Below are 17,435 nucleotides of genomic sequence, written 5' to 3'. Positions count from 1 at the left end.
ACGAGGGCGCTGTCCCACCACCCCGGAGAGCTCCCCTATCCCTTGGAGACTCCACTACCCACGAATAACCCCACCTCACCTCCATCCTGTTTCTTTTCCTACCCCAACCCCTGTTCTTATCTCCTGACTCCCCACTCCCCAACGCACGGTAGCTCCCACGCCCCCATCCCACATAAACCAGCTGTCATAGCCTCTCCCACCATCCGGGTCCCCAGGTGACCCTGTACCGTGTTCCACTCTTTACAAACCCCCACCCCTCCATTGTCCTCTCCCCAGCCGCAACCTCTTCCCTGTCTGCCCCGCCCTCCCCGGGCTAGAGTACACGTTCCGCAGAGCGCCGCTCTTTTCCCGCTCTCCCATTGGCTCCTGCTGCCCGACTCGCGGGGTCGAAGGAGGGGATCTGGGGCGTGCCCGCCCCCTGCCCGTGGCCCGGGCGAGGGCGGGGCGCCGGCTGACCCCGCCCCTTTCGGTCGGGGCCGCGCCGGCGGGCGCTCGGGCGCTGGGCGGCGCTGCCTCGGCTGGGCTCGGCTCCGGCTGCCGCTCCTGTGGGGGTGGGCCGCAGGGATGACAGCAGCGGGGGTGGCAGCGGCTGCCGCGCGGGGCTGAGTGAGCCGCGAGCGAGCCGGGGGGAAGAGGAGGAAGTGGAGCCGCGGCCCGGAGCTCCGGAGTCAGCCGCCGCGCCGAAGTCCGCCCCATTTTGCAGAGCGAGCCGAGTCCGGACCTGGGAAGACTTCCCCGCCGGGCTCCGGCCGCCGCGGCTGCGAGCGTCCTCGCCTGCGCCTTGCCCTGCCCCGCCTGTCCCAGCCAGGGGTTCTGCGCCGGGACGCTCCCAGCCCCGCGATCCCGGGCGTTGTGGCGGGGACGCCCTGAGCCCCCGACCCAATCGGGGCGGGACGCTCCTGGCCCACCATACGGGTCCATGGTTGCGGGCTTGTTCCCAGCCTTTCTATAGTGTGTGTCGGAGCCCTCCGCCTGAGACCCAGCTTAAGGCAGGTGCCCAGCAGCCCCCCGACTGAGTGCAAAGGAGCGCAGAAGCCCCCAGGCTCGGGCTCCCGAGACCTGAAGCTTCAGCTGCCTTCGCCGGGTGTTTCGGACTCGGGACCGTGCGAACGCCCAGGAAGCCCCGGCCCGGGTCCAGCGCCCCGTGAGGAGTCCCAGGCGGGCTGGGCAGTCGGACTGAGCCGGACCGAGCTGGTGCTGCGAGCCGAAGCTGCCACCTTTTCTGCCGCCTCAGGCGAGGGGCTCAGCGCTTGCCCCGAAGAAGGGAGCACAGGGCTCGCCCCTGGCCCGGCGGCCGGCCAGAGCCGAGGGCTGCAGGTGAGAGAGCCCCGGATGCCCGGCAAGGGCGGCCTTCGACCCCAGCGGGGCAGCGCCGGGGCCAGCCGCGGGCGTGTACCGGTCACTAGCTGGGGCTGGAGCTGGGTAGGAGAGGGGGCGGGAAAGGGCGGGGGAAGGGAGAAAACCGGCACTTATTGAGCGCCCATTGTGTGCGGGTCCGCGCCCCACCCTTGCGCAAATGGTCCCTCCTGTACCGCTAGCTACAACTCCGTGACATAAAAAGGTGTTGTGTATTGTTATGGGTTCTTACAGATGGGGAAGCTGAGGCTCAGCGGGGTTGAGTGACCCTGCTCTTTCACTCTGGGGTTGAGAATGGGTAGGAGGGTTAGGGTGGAGAGGGAAAGAAGCAGAGAAGGGAGAGAGAAAGGAAGTGGATAGCCGCCAGGCAGGAGGTGATGGGGAGGGGTCAAGGTGGGGCCACTGGGGCATCCAGAGCTGATCCCTGAGGCCCAGGAGGTGGCTTCCTCTGGCCTCCTTCCCTCCCACTCCATGGCCAAGTCACGTCCCAGGAAAGGTGACCCAGAGTTGAGGGCAGAAGTGAGAAGCTTCCCAGTTCCACCGCTTCCCTCCTTGTGGGCCTGAGACCAGGGAGCCTTGGCCCCTTGCCCCTGTGTGCCAGTCTCTGGGGTCCCTAAGACACCATGGCATCCTGAGATGCTGCTTACATGTTGGGAAAACTCACTCTAGAGGTCCCCAAGTCAGAGCCCATCAGAGCTGGGGAGGTGAGGCCTCTCAGCACTCACCAGCCCCCATCCTTCACATTATCCATGGGCCATGGGAGGCTGGGGGGTGGGGGGTGCCAATTGCCCTGGGGCCTAAAGTAAGTAAGTGGTTGAGCCAGAGGTATGCTTTCGAAAACCTTCCCAAACGTCCTTCAACGTATCTACTCCCAGTTAGCATCTTCTGGGTGGGTGGCTGGGGCTTTCCCACCCCTGATGTGAGGTCAGGGTGACCACTTCTGAGGCTGCTTTGAGAGTCTGTGTGGTTGTTGCAGGGGCCCAAGGCAAGCCAGCAGCCCTGTTGCCTTTGGCCCAGACTGAAGGTCCGACCTCAGCTTCTCCTGGGCCGGGGAACTGGCCAGACACCTCTGGCCCCGGAGGGGAGGGGCTTGCTCAAGGTCTCAAGGCTGGGGCTGCAGGTCTGGGGGCACAGTCCTGTGAGTCTGGATTCCCAGGCAGGGGCTCCTTCTGTTGCCCCCCCTGGGGCCATGCAAAAAGAGGGGTGTTGTGAAAGATAGGTTGGCATGAACTCTGTGGGTTCTTGTTCTGAGGTGGGAGGGGGAGGGGATGTGGCCTTGGTCTGAGCCCCATGGCCTTGGCTGGGACTAGTTAATCCCTGCTGTGCCCAGCTTCCTGGAGTCTAGGGGAAACAACCTTGGAAAGCCCCTGGGAGGTAGAGGAAGGTAGAGAGGTCAGCTGAAGGCTGGAAACTCAGTTGCAGGGGCTGGAGGGGTTGGGGGCACCAGAAGAGAAGGTAACTGAGGGGCTCGGCATTCCCCCCACTCCCATCGGTGAGGATTCAAATTCTCATAATAATCCCTGCATCTAAACAAAGATCCTCTTTGGTGAGATAATTTCACACCTGTGATCTCATTTCATGGTGTGGTGGAAAGAACCTGGAACCTGGAGCGAGGCAGAATGAGGGTTGGGGAGGCACCCGGGACCTCTCCGATGCATCCATGGCTCCAAGCCTCACCTGTAAAATGGGGTCAAGGCAGGCTGTGTGTTACCTGCTCAGATAATGGGGCCACCACACCTGGCAAACTGTCAAGTGCTCTAGAGATTTTCATGTCTGCCAAGAATGGGCTTGTTACCAATGGCTACCACGTGTGGGAAACTGAGGCTCAGAGCGATGAAGCCACGTACCCAGGGCCTTTGAGTTTGCTTCAGAAACTTAGTCGACTCATGCCAGGTGCTCTGGAAGTTACCCAGATGGACAAGGCAGTGGGGCGACTAGCTCCCAACTGGGTGGGCTAAACAGTGCAGACAGACCGCGCGAAGTCAGACAGACCAGGTGGGCGTGAATCTGCTCCGCTTCCCACTCACCATGTGGCGCTGGGCAGAGCACTTCACTCCTCAAAGCCCTGGCTTCTCTGTAAATTAGAATTTCTCCTTTACAAGGTTGTTATGAGGATGAAATGAGATATAAATATATAGTGCTTGGCCAAATACCTATTTCCTTCCCTATAAAGGAAGGAAGCTTGAGTTTTGACCAGGAAATTTTCAGGCTTGCCTTAGATTAGAAAGCTCGGTTGCAGGCTCACAGACTTGGGTTTGCTCAGCTGGGAGTCCTGGGTCACGCTCCCCTGGCTGCTTCCCTGTTCCACAGCCCTCTAGAATCTGCTTGGGGACCCTGGTAAGGGGCTCTAGATTCTGACCCCCTCACCCCAGGGCTGTTGGCTTCTGGGGTTGGGGGGAGCTAGTGCTCCTTCCTTCTGTGGCCCATTGCCTGGCCTCCGTAGGCACAAAGGTACAGTGAATAATTTATGGCTCCCCTCATGAGCTGGGAGGCAGGCTTGGGGGAAATTGCTCTGTGCTCAGCTGAGCTTCTGAACCCCGCCAGAGCAGGTGGGTGGGTCCTATCAGTGGTATAAGAAGTCTCGGATATGGGGGGAGGGGGACAAGACAGGAAAAAAGTGACCTATTATCAACCCTGGCTCTTTTCCTGTTGGGGGTGGGGGCAAGGTAGACCCACAGGAAACAATGGAAACCAAGCTAGATGAGCGAGGATCAAGCTGCGGGCCTCTGATTCCAAATGGGTGGTGGAGGCTGGCAGGGAGAGGCTCTTGAGGACTGGAGTAACCCAGAAGGCTTCATCGAGGAGGAAGGTGTCTGGCCTGGGACAAGAGGCGATTTGCTAGAGAGAGTAGGGGTCCCGACATTGGTTCAAGGTGGAATCCTGGCTATGCCACTTCCTGTGTGAGACGGTGAGCAAGACACTGACCCTGCCAGACCTGTTTCCTCCTCTGTAAAATAAGTGTAGTTATGGGTCATATATGTAAAGCACATGGCATGATGGGTACTTGGTGAAAGGGTGCTTCACTGTGAACATGAGACATGGGGTGGGCTAGTAACAGGGGAAATGAGATGGTGTAGTAAGCAGAGGGGCGCGGAGCACTCTGGGGTAGTCATACTGGGGTTTGTGGGCTCAGTGAGGGGTGTGGAGAAGAGGGGTGGGTGGCCAGGGCCTTGAATGTCAGACGGAATTCACATTTCGGAAAGCGTTATGGAGTCCCCATCTTCATCTTGCAAGATGAAGACCAGGCCCCTTTGTTGTGCATTCAAGGCCTTGCCCAGCACAGCCACTGCATGGGCCTCTGGCTTATTGCTCATCGCCATCTCCTAGCCCTATCCCGTGGAGCCCCATCGCTATCCCTTTGCTGCTGCTTTCCTGACCTCCCTGTCTCTCTAGGCCCAACTTGGGTCATAGTTTCCCCCAGAAACATCCCTGGATTATCTAACCCTCTGGTCACATCTCTGAATTTTTAACACTCCACGGGAATAGTAATAAATAATACCTACCCTTGCATCACATTTTACAGTCAGTAGAATATCTCCATACTCATTCATAACACTATGCTGATGATATTAACAGCAGCTAATGCCCTTGAGTACTCACTATGAGCCACTGTGCTAAGCACTTTATAAGGATTTTATTTATTTGTCAGAGGGAGAGCGCGTGAGAGAGCACAAGCGAGGGGAGTGGCAGGCAGAGGGAGAAGCAGGCTTCCTGCTGGGTAGAGAGACTGATGCAGGGCTTGATCCCAGGACCTGAGCCAAGGCAGACGCTTAACCGACCGAGCCACCCAGGCGGCCCTGTGCTAAGCACTATATAGACACTCTCATTCACAACTCTGGGAGGTAGCAGTGTTATCACCCAGAAACTGGGCTCAGAGAGGTACATTGTCTTGTTCAAGGTCACGGAGCTAGACAAGCTCCTATCTGCCACTGAATAGATGTCCTGTCTCCTCAACTTTACCCGAGTACCTCGAGAGCATACTTCGCGTGTAAAACGGCTGGAAATGAGTCTTCTTCTCAAGGCTAGGGAAAGACCAGGTGTCCAGGCCCCGGCTGTGTGACTGGGGGTGAACCAGGCCCCCTCTGTGGTCCTGTGTGCCCATGTCTGTGGTGAGTGGGGTGGTGTCTGAGCCCCCAGAGCTGCAGCCTTCTGCAGTGTCCTCTGTGACTCTGGAAGGTAGAGGAGGAGATGACAGCAATCCGGCCAGAGGATGTGTGGTGTGACAGGCAGCTGTGATTTTTGGCCTGGCCACTGTCGGGGCCAGCAGGCTCTGTAGTTAGCTGCTGCCTTCCCTGAGGGAGGGCGGCCGCCTGGGCTGCCGGCAGCACAGTCATTAGCCGGCCCGACAAGACCCTGTGATTGGGAGCCAATGGGGTCAGGCCAGGTTGGCAGGGCCACAGTGGGGTCATCGGCAGGGCAGCTGGCCAGGCAACTCCTTCTTCCTTCGTGGCCTCTGAGGTGGTGACAAGTATTCACTGGGCACCAGCACTTTGGAGGCCAAGGCTTGCCTGTCTTCCTGTTGTGGTGGTCACTGGGAGTAGAGCAGTGAGGCTTCTAGCCACACCCGAAGATGCCTCCTACCAGAAGCTTCTACAACTCCTCCCAAGCAGGCGGAATCTGAGCCTCCTTCTCTGCAGATCCACAGCCCTCACTCACGGGCTATGGTCTGCGGAGGGAGGCTGTGTAGGTCTGTTAACCTTGCCAGCCTGTCAGGACTAGATTCTCTGCCACTCCGGTTCTCCCCTCCTGACTGAGCGCCTGGCACAAAGTAGCGATCCCCTGGTCAGGGGAGGCAGTGCAAGCAGCCCCTTGGGCGGGCTGCTCAACCTCTGTACCTCTGGTCCCTTCCCTGTAAAACGGGGCTGATAATAACAGTGTTGGGGGGGTTGCTAAATGCGATGACAGAAGAGAGGCGCCCGGCCAGGCCTGGCACACAGGGGCTGCTCGGTCAGCCTGAGTCCACTCCCCTGTCCCCTTAGTAACCCCATGAGGAAGTGACTCGGAAAGAAGAGGATTGAAGAGTCCAGCCAGTGATACCAGGGGGGAGGGTGTGCCAGGGGGCGGGGAGGCAGAAGGACTTCCCAGAGGAGGACACTTTCCTACCTGGGGAAAAGTCTGTGTCAGAGAGCTGGGGTTCCCGTGCCTTCCCTGTAGACAGGAAGCTGTCAGACATGGAGGGCCTGGAGCTAAGTTCAGGACAGGGGGCGGCACCAGGATGGCCAGGGACCTGGTTCTTCTCAGGCGTTCGCAGCAGCAGGGGCCCAGTTGGGAGGGGCCGTCTGGGTCCTACAGGTAGCAGCAGACGCTAGGCAGAGTGAGTCCTTCCTTAAAGGGAATCAGTGTTCATTTGGTCTGTTTCCGGTCTCTCTGTCTGTCTCTCTCAGCCTCACACATGCACATCCAAAATGTGGTTTGATTGGAGACTTTGGCCTGGGGGGTAGGGTACAGACATTAAACAAGTAAGCACACATACAAAACTTCCAAGTTGTGAAGCGTGAGCTCCTGGGGCAGGGCCCGTCCTATCGATGTTTGTGGCTCGTGTTATAGAGTCATGCTCAAACCACAGCCTGAGTGCACGTACTTCTTAACCATGTGACTTGGGCAAGTGATTTAACCTCTCTGGGTCACAGTGTCCCTGTCTGTAAAATGGGGACGATTATAGCACCTGGTGCATAAGGTTGGGGTGAGGAGTCAATGAACTATAAGTATAAAGCACTCAGAAAAATACCTAGCACGCAACAGGTACTCGATGCCTGCTATTATTAGCTCAATCCCCAGCATCCGGCAGGGAGTTTGACAGAGATCAGGAAGGGCCTATGGAAGGAATCCCAGGGAAAGGGCAGGTGCTCTGTGGAATGAATGAATGAATGGCCTGGGAGGGAGGGGAGGACACAGGAGCAATGACAACACAGCGTGGGACAGAATGTGGCAGGGAAGGCCGGGGGCTGGGGTTGTCTAGTGCTGGGTGGGGAGGGTGTCGGGAAAGGCTTCCTGGAGGTGGGGCCCCCAGAGCTGGGTATGAACGTATCCTTTAACCACACATGCACGCAAACACACACAAGGACCATGGCGCCATGCACGTCCCTTTGGAGTCAGCACTGGGAATTAAATGAACTCAGAGAGGAGAGGCTCCTGTCCCAGGGGAGCCGGCTGGAGCAGAGCTTAGGCAGAAGCCAGATCTGCTGGACCCCACAGGCTTCCCTCTTCCCACCACCACACGCTGTCTCGCCATCTGTGACATTCTGCTTTGAGGGTACGAGGAAGGCAGGTGGGGAGGAAGTGTGGGCTGAGAGTCTCAGCTCTTCCCAGGCCTGGGACAAATCTATAGAAAAGTATAAATGGGCCTCGCTCAGAATTGTTTTATCTTCTCGCTTCCACAGCACACCCACAGGTAGAGGTGGTCGGTCTTCCAGCATTAATCCTGTGGCTATTTAGTTTTTAAATAAGTGGACTCTATTAAAAGAAAAAAGGCTGTGAAGAATTTGTCTCACCCTCCCACCCAAGAGGCTCAAAGAGAAAGTTTTCTTCCACTGACAGGAGCCAGGATCCCCAAGTATCTTAAAGGAGTTCGCCCCTGAGACACCCTGAAGTCAGGGGTCCCTGGGGCTGCCTGTGCTCGTGGTTGGCTGTGGGGCCTTGACATGACCTCACCCCTTATTGTAAAATGGGCTCTTCTTCAAGAGGCAGACGGGGAGCTTGTGGGGTGGGAGAGGCTCTAGAGGTCATCTGGGCCCATGGCTCTCAAATTTTGCTGCACACTAGAATCATTTAGGAAACTTTGACAAGTCCTGCCTGGGCCAAAGACCGAGGCATTAGGAGTTTTTAAAGCTTCCCAGGTGATGTCAGCTCCCCAGGCTTGACAATCAGCCACCACCCTCTGTGGCCTGCGATCTTCAGCATCCTCAGGAGGATACCTGCACACCCCCATGAGCAGGAGCTCATTGCTTCCAGGCTGTGCCCTCCTTTGGGGCACTGCTCTCCCCGGGAGCTCCCTGCCTGGAGAAATGGAGGAGTGGGAAGACTTTGCAGTCTGACAAGCCTGGGTTCCAACCCTCTTCTGCTCCCTGCTTGGTATCTTCTCTGAGCCTCGAGATCTTCAATCTGAAAATAGGAGAACCAATCATCTTTCTCTGGCAGGGCTATAGAGACTGCAGGCGGCCACACACACAAAGCACCAGCGCGATGCCTGACTGAGGAGTCAGCAGTGTGCAGTAGAAGGTCACAGTCAGACTCTGGAACCCCCCCCCCCCAATGGTGCTCCTCCTAGCCCCAGCCACCTGACGTTGGGTCTCTTAGATGGAGGTGTGAGGAGGGATCAACACCCTGTCTTGGAGCCCTTACCTGCCCCCCTGCTCTGAGAGATAAGACAAGGCAGCAAGCATTTTGTTTTGCTGGGATTTGTTTTAATGGCCAAAGCGCCAGGCCCTCCATAACAATGAAGCCTTGTCTGAATCTGCTTGTTTTTCCAACCTGGACACCCAGCTGCACCGCCCGCTTGGGGCCCTGTCCCACCTGGGAGAACTGAAGAATGTCAGAAGGGGTTTTTGTTTTGTTTTGTTTTGTTTTCCATCTAGGGGAGGGTCACGGGGAGACATTGGAGGCCTCTGTCTGGCCCTCACCAATAATTGACCCCATTTAAGTGAGCTGCCTCTGCTGGAAGCCAGTTCAGTGAAATTATTTCAAGGTAGTTACCAGCATGGGTTTTATAGGCCAAAAAACTTGCATTTGAGCCCCGTCTTTGTCACTCATGGGCGATATGACCCTGGGTGCGTCGTTTCAGCTTTGTGAGCACTGATTTTCTCTTCTGGAAAATGCATAAATAGGACGTCCTTCTTGGGCTGTTGTGGGAAGTGAACGAAGCGCTTGGTGCCTCCTGTAGAGTGACCACTCAGAAACTGTCCTCTGTTGTCCTCCTTTGGAGCCGAATGCTGCCTCCCGGTCCTCTCTTCACTGGCCTGGTCCCGCCCGTGCCTCCAGCGGACTCCATGTGCTGGGCCAGGCCCGGGCTGCCATGGTGGAGGCCTGGTGCTCAGTAATGGTAACGGCATCCCCATAGCCGCCCTGCTTTCCTCATTCATTCCCTGTGTATTTAGAGGCGACTCTAAGGGCTGTTCAGGGAGAAGGCTGCAGAAAGGGGGTCATCGGGGTGGTGCTTGGTCTCCTCTGCTCTGGTCCTGCCAGAGAGGGTGTCTCAGCCCTAGGTGAGCTGCTCAGCTAGAAGTAGGGGTGTGGCAGACCCATAAAGCAGTGGGCAACACTCAGAGCTCACAGCCCCTGGAGCAGTTACTGCCCAGGACTGAAGTGGGCCGAAGTGGCCAGTGATGGGGACCGGGGCTGTGGCCCGCAGGACAGGGAGTCAACCCCGGAGACCCCGGGCGGGGAGGGGGGCTCAACTATCTCTCTTCCTTCCTCCAGTCTCCCACTGGGGCTTCCCAGTGGGTGAACCTACCCAGAAGCCAAGTGGCACGGAGACCAGTGCAGCCCATGAGGATCAGCCTCCCCGGCCCCACGCAGTGTGGGGAGCGGGCCTGGAGTGGCAAACAGAAGGTATTCCTCGCTCGCATGGTCCAAAGCCATGGAGTCCAGTGGACCCACCCTCCTCAGGATGCAGTTTAAGGATCATATGTTGTTTCTTGAGGATCCGCCTTCTGAAGGGGATCTCGGCCCCCACACTGAAGACGAACCAAAGCATTCCAACTGCCACAATCCTCCCAGAGAGAGGAGCTCGGGGGGCGGGGGGCACCTATCTTTCCATCCCTGCCTTAACCAGGGGGGCCTTAGTCCCCCTTTGAGATTGGTGCCTAGGCCCCTCTGCCTACCAAGCCTGCCCATCTGTCTGGCTCCACCCCCACCGGTCCTCTGAGTTTTCTCTAGCCTGATCACCTGAACAGCCTGTGTCTCTGTCCCTCTTTCTTAGGCTGTGTGGAGTCGTGGGTAGGACACAGGCTCTGAAACCAGACTTTCCTGAAATCCTGACTCCACCATAAAAGCCTGGAGAACTACACAGTGTGCCCCTTAATCTCTTGTGCCTTGGTTTCTTCAGCTGTGAAATGGGGGTAACAGAGTACGCAGGGCTGCTGTGAAGACCAGATGAGTGAGTAAACGTGCAGTACCCGGGACGGTGCCTGGCGAGCAGGGAGTGCCCGGGAAATGGTAGCCTTTGCCGTGATCACAAATAATACAGTAGGAGCCCAGAGTTCACGGTATGGCTGGACCGTTAGGGAGGGGACGGGGACTGTCACCGCCCTCAGTCTAGACTCCTCTCCAGTGACAAGGCTACCATAGAGTCGTGCAGCCCGGCCACACTGTGGACACTCACCTGTTGACTCTCCACCCCCCCACCTCCCCCCCATCCTCGGCTGCAAATCATGTCCTGTGAGAAATGGCTTCTCATTCTTTCAAGCCTCAGTTTCCCCATCTGTGACAGAAAGCAGTTGGACTGGATGTTCCCAAGTTGTGCCCCCGAGTCCCATCTGTGCCAGAAGAGGGGTTGGGTTGTCCCTGCCACGGAGGAGCCCTTGGGGGGGCGCGGGGTGGAGGCGAGTGGTCAGGACACAGGCCAGTTCTGTTCCTCATGGGCAGGCCGGGCAGCCATGAGCAGGAGGCAGAGGAGAAAACAGGAGCTCAGAGGAGAGTGAGAGAAATCAGGGAGGCTTCGTGGCAAAGCAGGCGTCTGAAATGAGTCCTAAAGGTAGGCTAGAACCTCGGCTGGGCCAGATTGGACGGGAAAGGAGGCCTGGCCCGAGGGGAGCAGCAAACAGGGACTGCAGCTAGCAGAGCGCACAGCAGGGACTCAAAGGGAGAGTCGTGTGGTGGGAAAACATTTGGCTTCTGGATTCAGGCAGACCCGGGTTTGAATCCCCGCCCAGTTTCCTATCGGTTCTTTGACGGCAGGCAGGTGGCTTGGCCTCTCTCACCCTCCATTTCCCCGTCTGTGGAATGGGGTAACTACTTAGAGGGCTGGGGCAGTGCCGTGCGAAGTGCCGAGTGTGGCCAGAGGAGTCCGCCTTCTCCCCCGCCCCGTTGCTGCAGAGAAGTCAGGGAGCCGAGGGGCCTGCCTCGGTCCATGCCTCATCCCCTGAATCAGGCTGCAGGTGGCTTCCAGGGTGGCCTGGAACAGTGGCCAGGGACAGCCTAATCTCCGGGCTGAGGCAAAGGTTATGGGTAGGCCGGCGTCAGGTGAGCTCCAGTGGCCTGCTCTCTGTAGAGCCGGGCAGCCATTGGTGGCTCGGGGCAGTCCTGGCCCCATCATCAGCCTCTAACACCCAGAACAGGCCATACCACTCGGAGCTCAGGTGGCTCCAGGGAACCTCTAAAGACCAGGTGAGGGGAGTGTGGGGGCGGGCAGGCCTGGGACAGGCTATGCAGGGGGTGCTGTAACTGGAGCCTCCTTCCGCATTCAGGCCGACTGAATGCTTCCTCTCTGCAAATGTGCCCCGTCAGTACCTGCAGTGAGTGAGGCAGAGGGTGGAGCGGCAGGGGGTTGGTTTTCACCTTGGGGCTTGGGGGCCTAGTGGCCCATGGCTGGCGCCTCTTGACCACCGGGGAGTGGGGTGCATCGTCTTGACTGTTCACACTATTCTTCCTTTCTGTGCTCAATCCATGTTCCAAAAGGGTTGACTCAGGGGCAGTGCAGAGAGCCCTGAGCTGGGCCTAGGAGGCCTGGGTCCTGGTACCCGCTGACCTGTCTTGCTGTGTGGCCCGAAGCCAGTTAGCAACCTCTCTGGGCCATGGTGGGGATGTCTGTGCCCAGGGTTCCGCTCTCCACCTAAAGACCATTTTCCTACCTCTCCGCCCACCCTGAGCCCCAGCCAACCTGGAAAACCAGCATATCAGGGTCCCACTGGTGCTGGTAAAGGCTGAGTCCACTCTCAGACCAGAGCTCCCAAGGGCCCCAGCCTGAACAGCCAGGGAGTTCAAGGTTAGATGGGGGATTCCTGGTAGGTGGGGTAGCACCCTCCTCTTCAAACCAGGGATTTTGAAAGCCTGGATCTCCTCCTTACCTACCCAGCTAAACTCACCCAACTAAAGGTCAGTCACATTTCTTGAGTCCCTCCTTGGAGAATATCTTTTCCCTCATGAAGTCTGCTTTAATCCCTCCTGTTGGCGGGGGGAGCCCGAGGCTCAGAGAGATGAGCAGACTGGCCTGAGGCCCCACAGCCTGTCTGTGGGGAGGAGTGAGGGAGCCCGGAGCCCCCGATTCCTCCTGGAATGTGTGTGCCCTCTCAGTGCTTGGCCGGGTGGAGCACGGGGGAGCCAGGTGGTCACGAGCAAGGCTGTTTCTGGTCTGGGATGGGGCTCTGGGAAGAAGTTGGCCAAGGAGCGGAGAAGGCAGAGGGGTCAAGAGCCCAGGAGTCCTGAGCTGCAGCCAGTTCTCAATGCCCCTGTGAACTTCAGTGTTTGGTTTCATGGAAGAATCAAGATTTGTTTCTTGTTGGCTTTGGATACCTAATAGTTTACCTTTTAAAACACTTTGATATCCATGGTGTCACCGAATTCTCATGGCAATCAGTGAGAGGCAGCCTGGGACTCCTCTGGGAGGGCTGGAAAAGGTGAGCTCTGGAATCTGACAAACCCGGGCTTAAATTCCAGCTCCCACCAACTCTCTGCCCTCGAGCAAGTGAGTAACCAGCTGAGGCTCAGTTTGTTTATCTGTGAAAGGGACGATCATTCACCACAGCAAATAGCAACAGCTGTCTGGCTGGCTGTGCCCACCAGGGAGGATAAGGTCTGTAACCACTGGTCCAGTGCCTGGGGCAACATAATAGTTTTCATGATATTTAGTATCGCCCCACTTTATAGATGGGAAGATGGAGGCTCAGGGAAGAAAGGTGACTTGCTTGAGGTTGTGAGGTCATTTAGCTTGGTCCTCCAGACTTCCTGTCTGTGGCTTTTTCCTCCAGCACTTCCTTTTCTGTCCTCAAGTGACCTCACACCTCATTTATCCAGTCTTCAATGTGTGATGCTATCTGATGAGGCCCTGAATCCGCCCTCCCCCACCCACGTACCTAACAGCACTTGCCTGGCGCACAGTAGGCACTTTAAAAATGTTTGTCCCTCACACAAATATGTTGATAAGTTGGTAGACAAATGTAAGAAGTATTTTTCCAAGCAGCTAAGCTTGTGTCCCTAAAGTTAACTTCTGCTCCCTTATCCCTTTTAAAAACAACCCTTTAACAGTTTTGGTTGGAAACCTTTGTGAAAAGGATAGATCACTCCCCCCCCGCCCCCCCCCCCCCCACAATGCCGACATGCTTAACCTCTCAGGGACGGGCCTGGGGAACGCCTACTGCAGACTGAGTCGCTGGGAGTACCGAGCCCCGCCAGCCCCTGCACCCAGCGGCCCCAGCTGCCGACCTGCTCCGCGAGAGTGTCTGCTTTTGCAGGCTTCCGGCTCTTCTCACCCTGACCTTCATTCTGGGGCCCACAGACCTGCCTCCAGCAGTCCAGTACCTTTCTTCTCTCTTGCACGTGCGCGTGTGTGTCTATGTCCTTTCTGATTTACTCCTTCTGCCAGTTGGGGACTAAGAAATGGGACAATTGAATTTATCGGAATTGGTTCGTTCATTCATTCATTCATTCATTCATACATACCTATTCAAATAGACCCATTCTGGGTCTTACTAGGGATTCATTCCGTCTATCTGTCCATCCATCCACCCACCGTCCCTCCCTCCCTCCCTGATTGAGGACTTCTGCAGTGGCTTGTGATCCATCCAGACATGACCACAGCCTCCATGCAGGGCAAGAATGATGTACATCGCGAAGCCTCTGCGTGCATTACCACACAGTCTTTACAACAGCCCTGGGAATAGCATTAGCCCCGTTTTGTGGATGATTAAAGCAGAGCTCAGCAAAATGAGGTCTCCTGTCCAGTGACCAGCGGTGAGCACAGAATTGCAGTGGGAACTCAGGTCTCCAGCCTGGCCTGTCACCTGTTCCTTTTCCTCTGTGCTCCACTTGTAAGCTGTATGATGCCCCTTTCATTTTCTCCTTCTGTCACAAAAGATTGTTGGTGGTGGCTTAGGTCAGACCTTGCCTCTGTAAAAAGGCCAGCGCAAGGAAGGGTGTGTGGCCTTGGCACAAACGCCCTTTAGTGCACTTACCTCGTCCTGCAGTGCATCTGCGCACACCATCCAGTCCACACTTGGTTCCATGGGATGGTCAGGGTCCTAGGATGCATGCACATACAAATCCGGGAAATGCTAGGTCACATCAATCGAAACAGGACTTCTCAGGGCTTTTAACGTGTGTTGATGTAAATTAGCGATCCCAACAGGTGGCACAGTATGCAGCCAGCCTTTCCCAAGCTTGCTTCAGCCTGCAAGTCCTTTGTCACAGAGCAGGGTCTGGGACTCACTGCCTAGAGGGAACACTTTGGGAATGGCTGATCTGCAAACCCTTACTTTCCCATTTTGTACAGGAGGCCTCCAGCTGGAGCATCTTTCTTGCCTGGGGCTGTGTGCATTTTGACAGAGGATCACAGGGAGCGTGGTTTAGCCCCAGGAAGGAATTGGTAATAATGGTGGAGTTTCAGGCAGTGGGAGGAAGTGCAAGGTGGAGATCCTCTTATTCTTTCATCCACCACGGAACATATCTCAGACATCTACTCTGTGCCAGGCACAGAGCCAGCATTTGGAAATGCCAAGATGAGTCTGACTAAGAACCTTCCATTTCATTTCCCTGTACCCAAGGGTTTTTATTTTTTTTATTTATTTTTTATTTTGATTTTTTTTTAAAGATTTTGTTTATTTATTTGACAGAGAGAGAGAGACACACACACACACACAGAGAGAGAGAACACAAGCAGGGGGAGCGGGAGAGGGAGAAGCAGGCTTCCCGCCGAGCAGGGAGCCCGATGCGGGGCTCGATCCCAGGACCCTGGGATCGACCTGAGTCGAAGGCAGACGCCCAACGACTGAGCCACCCAGGCGCCCCCCACCGCCCCATCAAGGGTTTTTAAAGAAAGACAAATACAAGCCCTAAAAGGAATAAGTAATTCTTCTCATTTTTCAGGGGTCTTTTGGGGTGGGTGTGGGTGTGAAACTCACTTCATCTGGGCTTTAGTCCCAGGTCCTGAAGGGTATGAGTGAGCCGCTTCCAGGAGCAGTTACCCTGGGCAGAGTGCACAGCTGTTGTCCGGGAGAGCAGGAGTGTGGGGAGGCTCAGGAGAGGGAAGGAGGGAGGGAAGAGTACCTCCCCTGGGACTGGCAGCCCGAGCTGGGGAGGGGGCAAGGGCAGGCTGGGGGAGCTCCAGTGAGGCTCTGCAAAGAAGCACAGAGGTTATCGTGGGAGTTGTGGGCGTGGCAGGCTCTGGCCAGCTGGGAAGAGCATTCTTGGAAGAATAAGAGCCTGAGCAAAGGTAGAAAGGTGGCAACAGGTGGGTTGTCTTCAGGATGCTGTAAGGAGCCAAGGTGGTGGGGGAAGAGGGAGGAAAAGGGGTTTGTTGGAGATGGGGCTGGAGAAGCTGCCTGGGGCCGATCACGAGAGTCTGAACACCAGCTGAGTGGAAGCGTCTGGAAGGGCCAGACCACGTCACATTCATCCCCATGTTCCCAGTACCTGGCAGTGCCCCATTTGTAGACTGGCTGGACTCTTCCACTGTGGGACTTTGAACAAGTCCTTCTCCTCTCTGGACCTTGAGTTGCTCATGTTCATGTCAGGCAAAGTCACCTAGCACTTCCCCTCCAGCTCTGAAGGACTCTCAGGAATTCTTGACACGTGTGCAGGCAAGACCAGAGTGTTTCTCCCCACCCCGCCTGAGGTCCACTGGACTGCCCTAATTGGGCAGGGGCCAGAGGCTCCCTGGGTTGAGGGCAGTCCATTTGCTGGGGCGGAGGTCAGGCTGGCTCTGCTGGTAGAATTCGCTCCTTTCTCTCCGTTTAGCAGTTGGGCACTGGGCTCAGGATGAAGTGCCTTGGTGTCATCCCTGCTGGCTCTTCTAAGGCCCCAGACTGGGATCTGGGGGGACGGGGAATTGAGCCAGCCTGGGGTTGAGGGTTGTGTACATGAAGCAGTTTGGTGCAGAGTAGGAAATTCTACTCCTTCCTTCTCTGGGAAAATGGGTAAGTTACTTAATCTCTGAGTCTTAGTTTCCTCATCTGTAAAATGGGAACAGTAGTAATTCCCACACTGGTCTTTTTGTGAAGACTCCATGAGATAAAGTTTATGAAAGTGTGTAGGAAACTCACCCACACAGGTGTAAACCATTCTTGTTGTCAGTAACATGTATTTGTCCAATTTCCATGATCCCCCAGGCCTCTGGCCCACTCACTTCTTTCCCAGAAGTGCCCCCCCGCCCCCGTAGCTGCTTACTATTCACCACGTGGATTTCTCCTGCTGAGTACATTTTATCCAGGCCAAAGCGATAGGAGCCCATGAATTATGGACAAGCAGCACACGCAGGCCAGGGCTGTTTGCACTCCTGTGTCTGCGTGCATTCCAGTAGGAGAAACAGTCCTGCCCTTCCTGTATGCTGGGTCCTGGACCAGATGCTGCCCCCTCTCCAGCTGCTTCCCAGACGTCTGCAGAGTGTTGGGTCCTGGCCTCAGCGGGGAGGGTGGGGAGGACATGAAAGGAACGCCTCCCCTCCAGCTTACCTGTCCTGTTCACAAGGCTGGGTCCAGCAGGGCCCGCCCACCTACAGGAGCCTCTGGCCTGTGTCCCTGGGTAGGTGGGGGGGAGGGGAGTGGTTGGGGCCCATGGGCAGAATAAGACAGTCACCCCTCCCTCCCCTCCACTTCCCAGTTGGTACCAGGAGGTGTCAGTCAGGGCGACTCAGATCTCTGGTGTGGAAGCTGCTTTATTTCAGCGGGGTCTAGGTGCCCACTCTGGGGGGCAGCCTGCAGCTTGTCACACAGAGCACTTGGTCAAAGCCACTCTGCCCACGAGGAGGTGCAGGGGGATAGGACTGGGCTATGGCCAGCATCCCTTTCCTCAGAGTTCTGAGGGCCCTTCTCAATGCCCTTTGTTCTGGAGAGGCTCCCAGATGGTGTCCTGGCACGAGCAGGGCTTGGGGTCTCTGCAGACAGCTGGACTCAGCGAGCACCCAGAGGCATCACAGATGCTCCCTCTGCTTA

At 56.6% G+C, this 17,435-nt stretch overlaps 1 protein-coding gene across 1 annotated transcript in view; it reads left to right on the top strand.

Annotated features, from left to right (window-relative positions):
- The first annotated feature begins 551 nt into the window (after positions 1-551).
- The window catches only part of GDPD5 (glycerophosphodiester phosphodiesterase domain containing 5), an 82,972-nt gene continuing 66,088 nt past the window's right edge, over positions 552-17,435 (top strand). Inside the window, exon 1 of the mRNA XM_028116013.2 lies at positions 552-1,317. The gene's annotated coding sequence lies outside the window, so the exon portion shown is untranslated. The remainder of the gene's footprint in view (positions 1,318-17,435) is intronic.

Source organism: Eumetopias jubatus, unplaced genomic scaffold, assembly GCF_037043125.1.
Source record: "Eumetopias jubatus isolate StellerSeaLion01/CBP00866 unplaced genomic scaffold, mEumJub1_p1.0 scaffold_13, whole genome shotgun sequence".
In the NCBI taxonomy this organism is placed as follows: Eukaryota; Metazoa; Chordata; class Mammalia; order Carnivora; family Otariidae; genus Eumetopias; species Eumetopias jubatus.
This window is presented reverse-complemented; position numbering and strand designations above follow the sequence as displayed.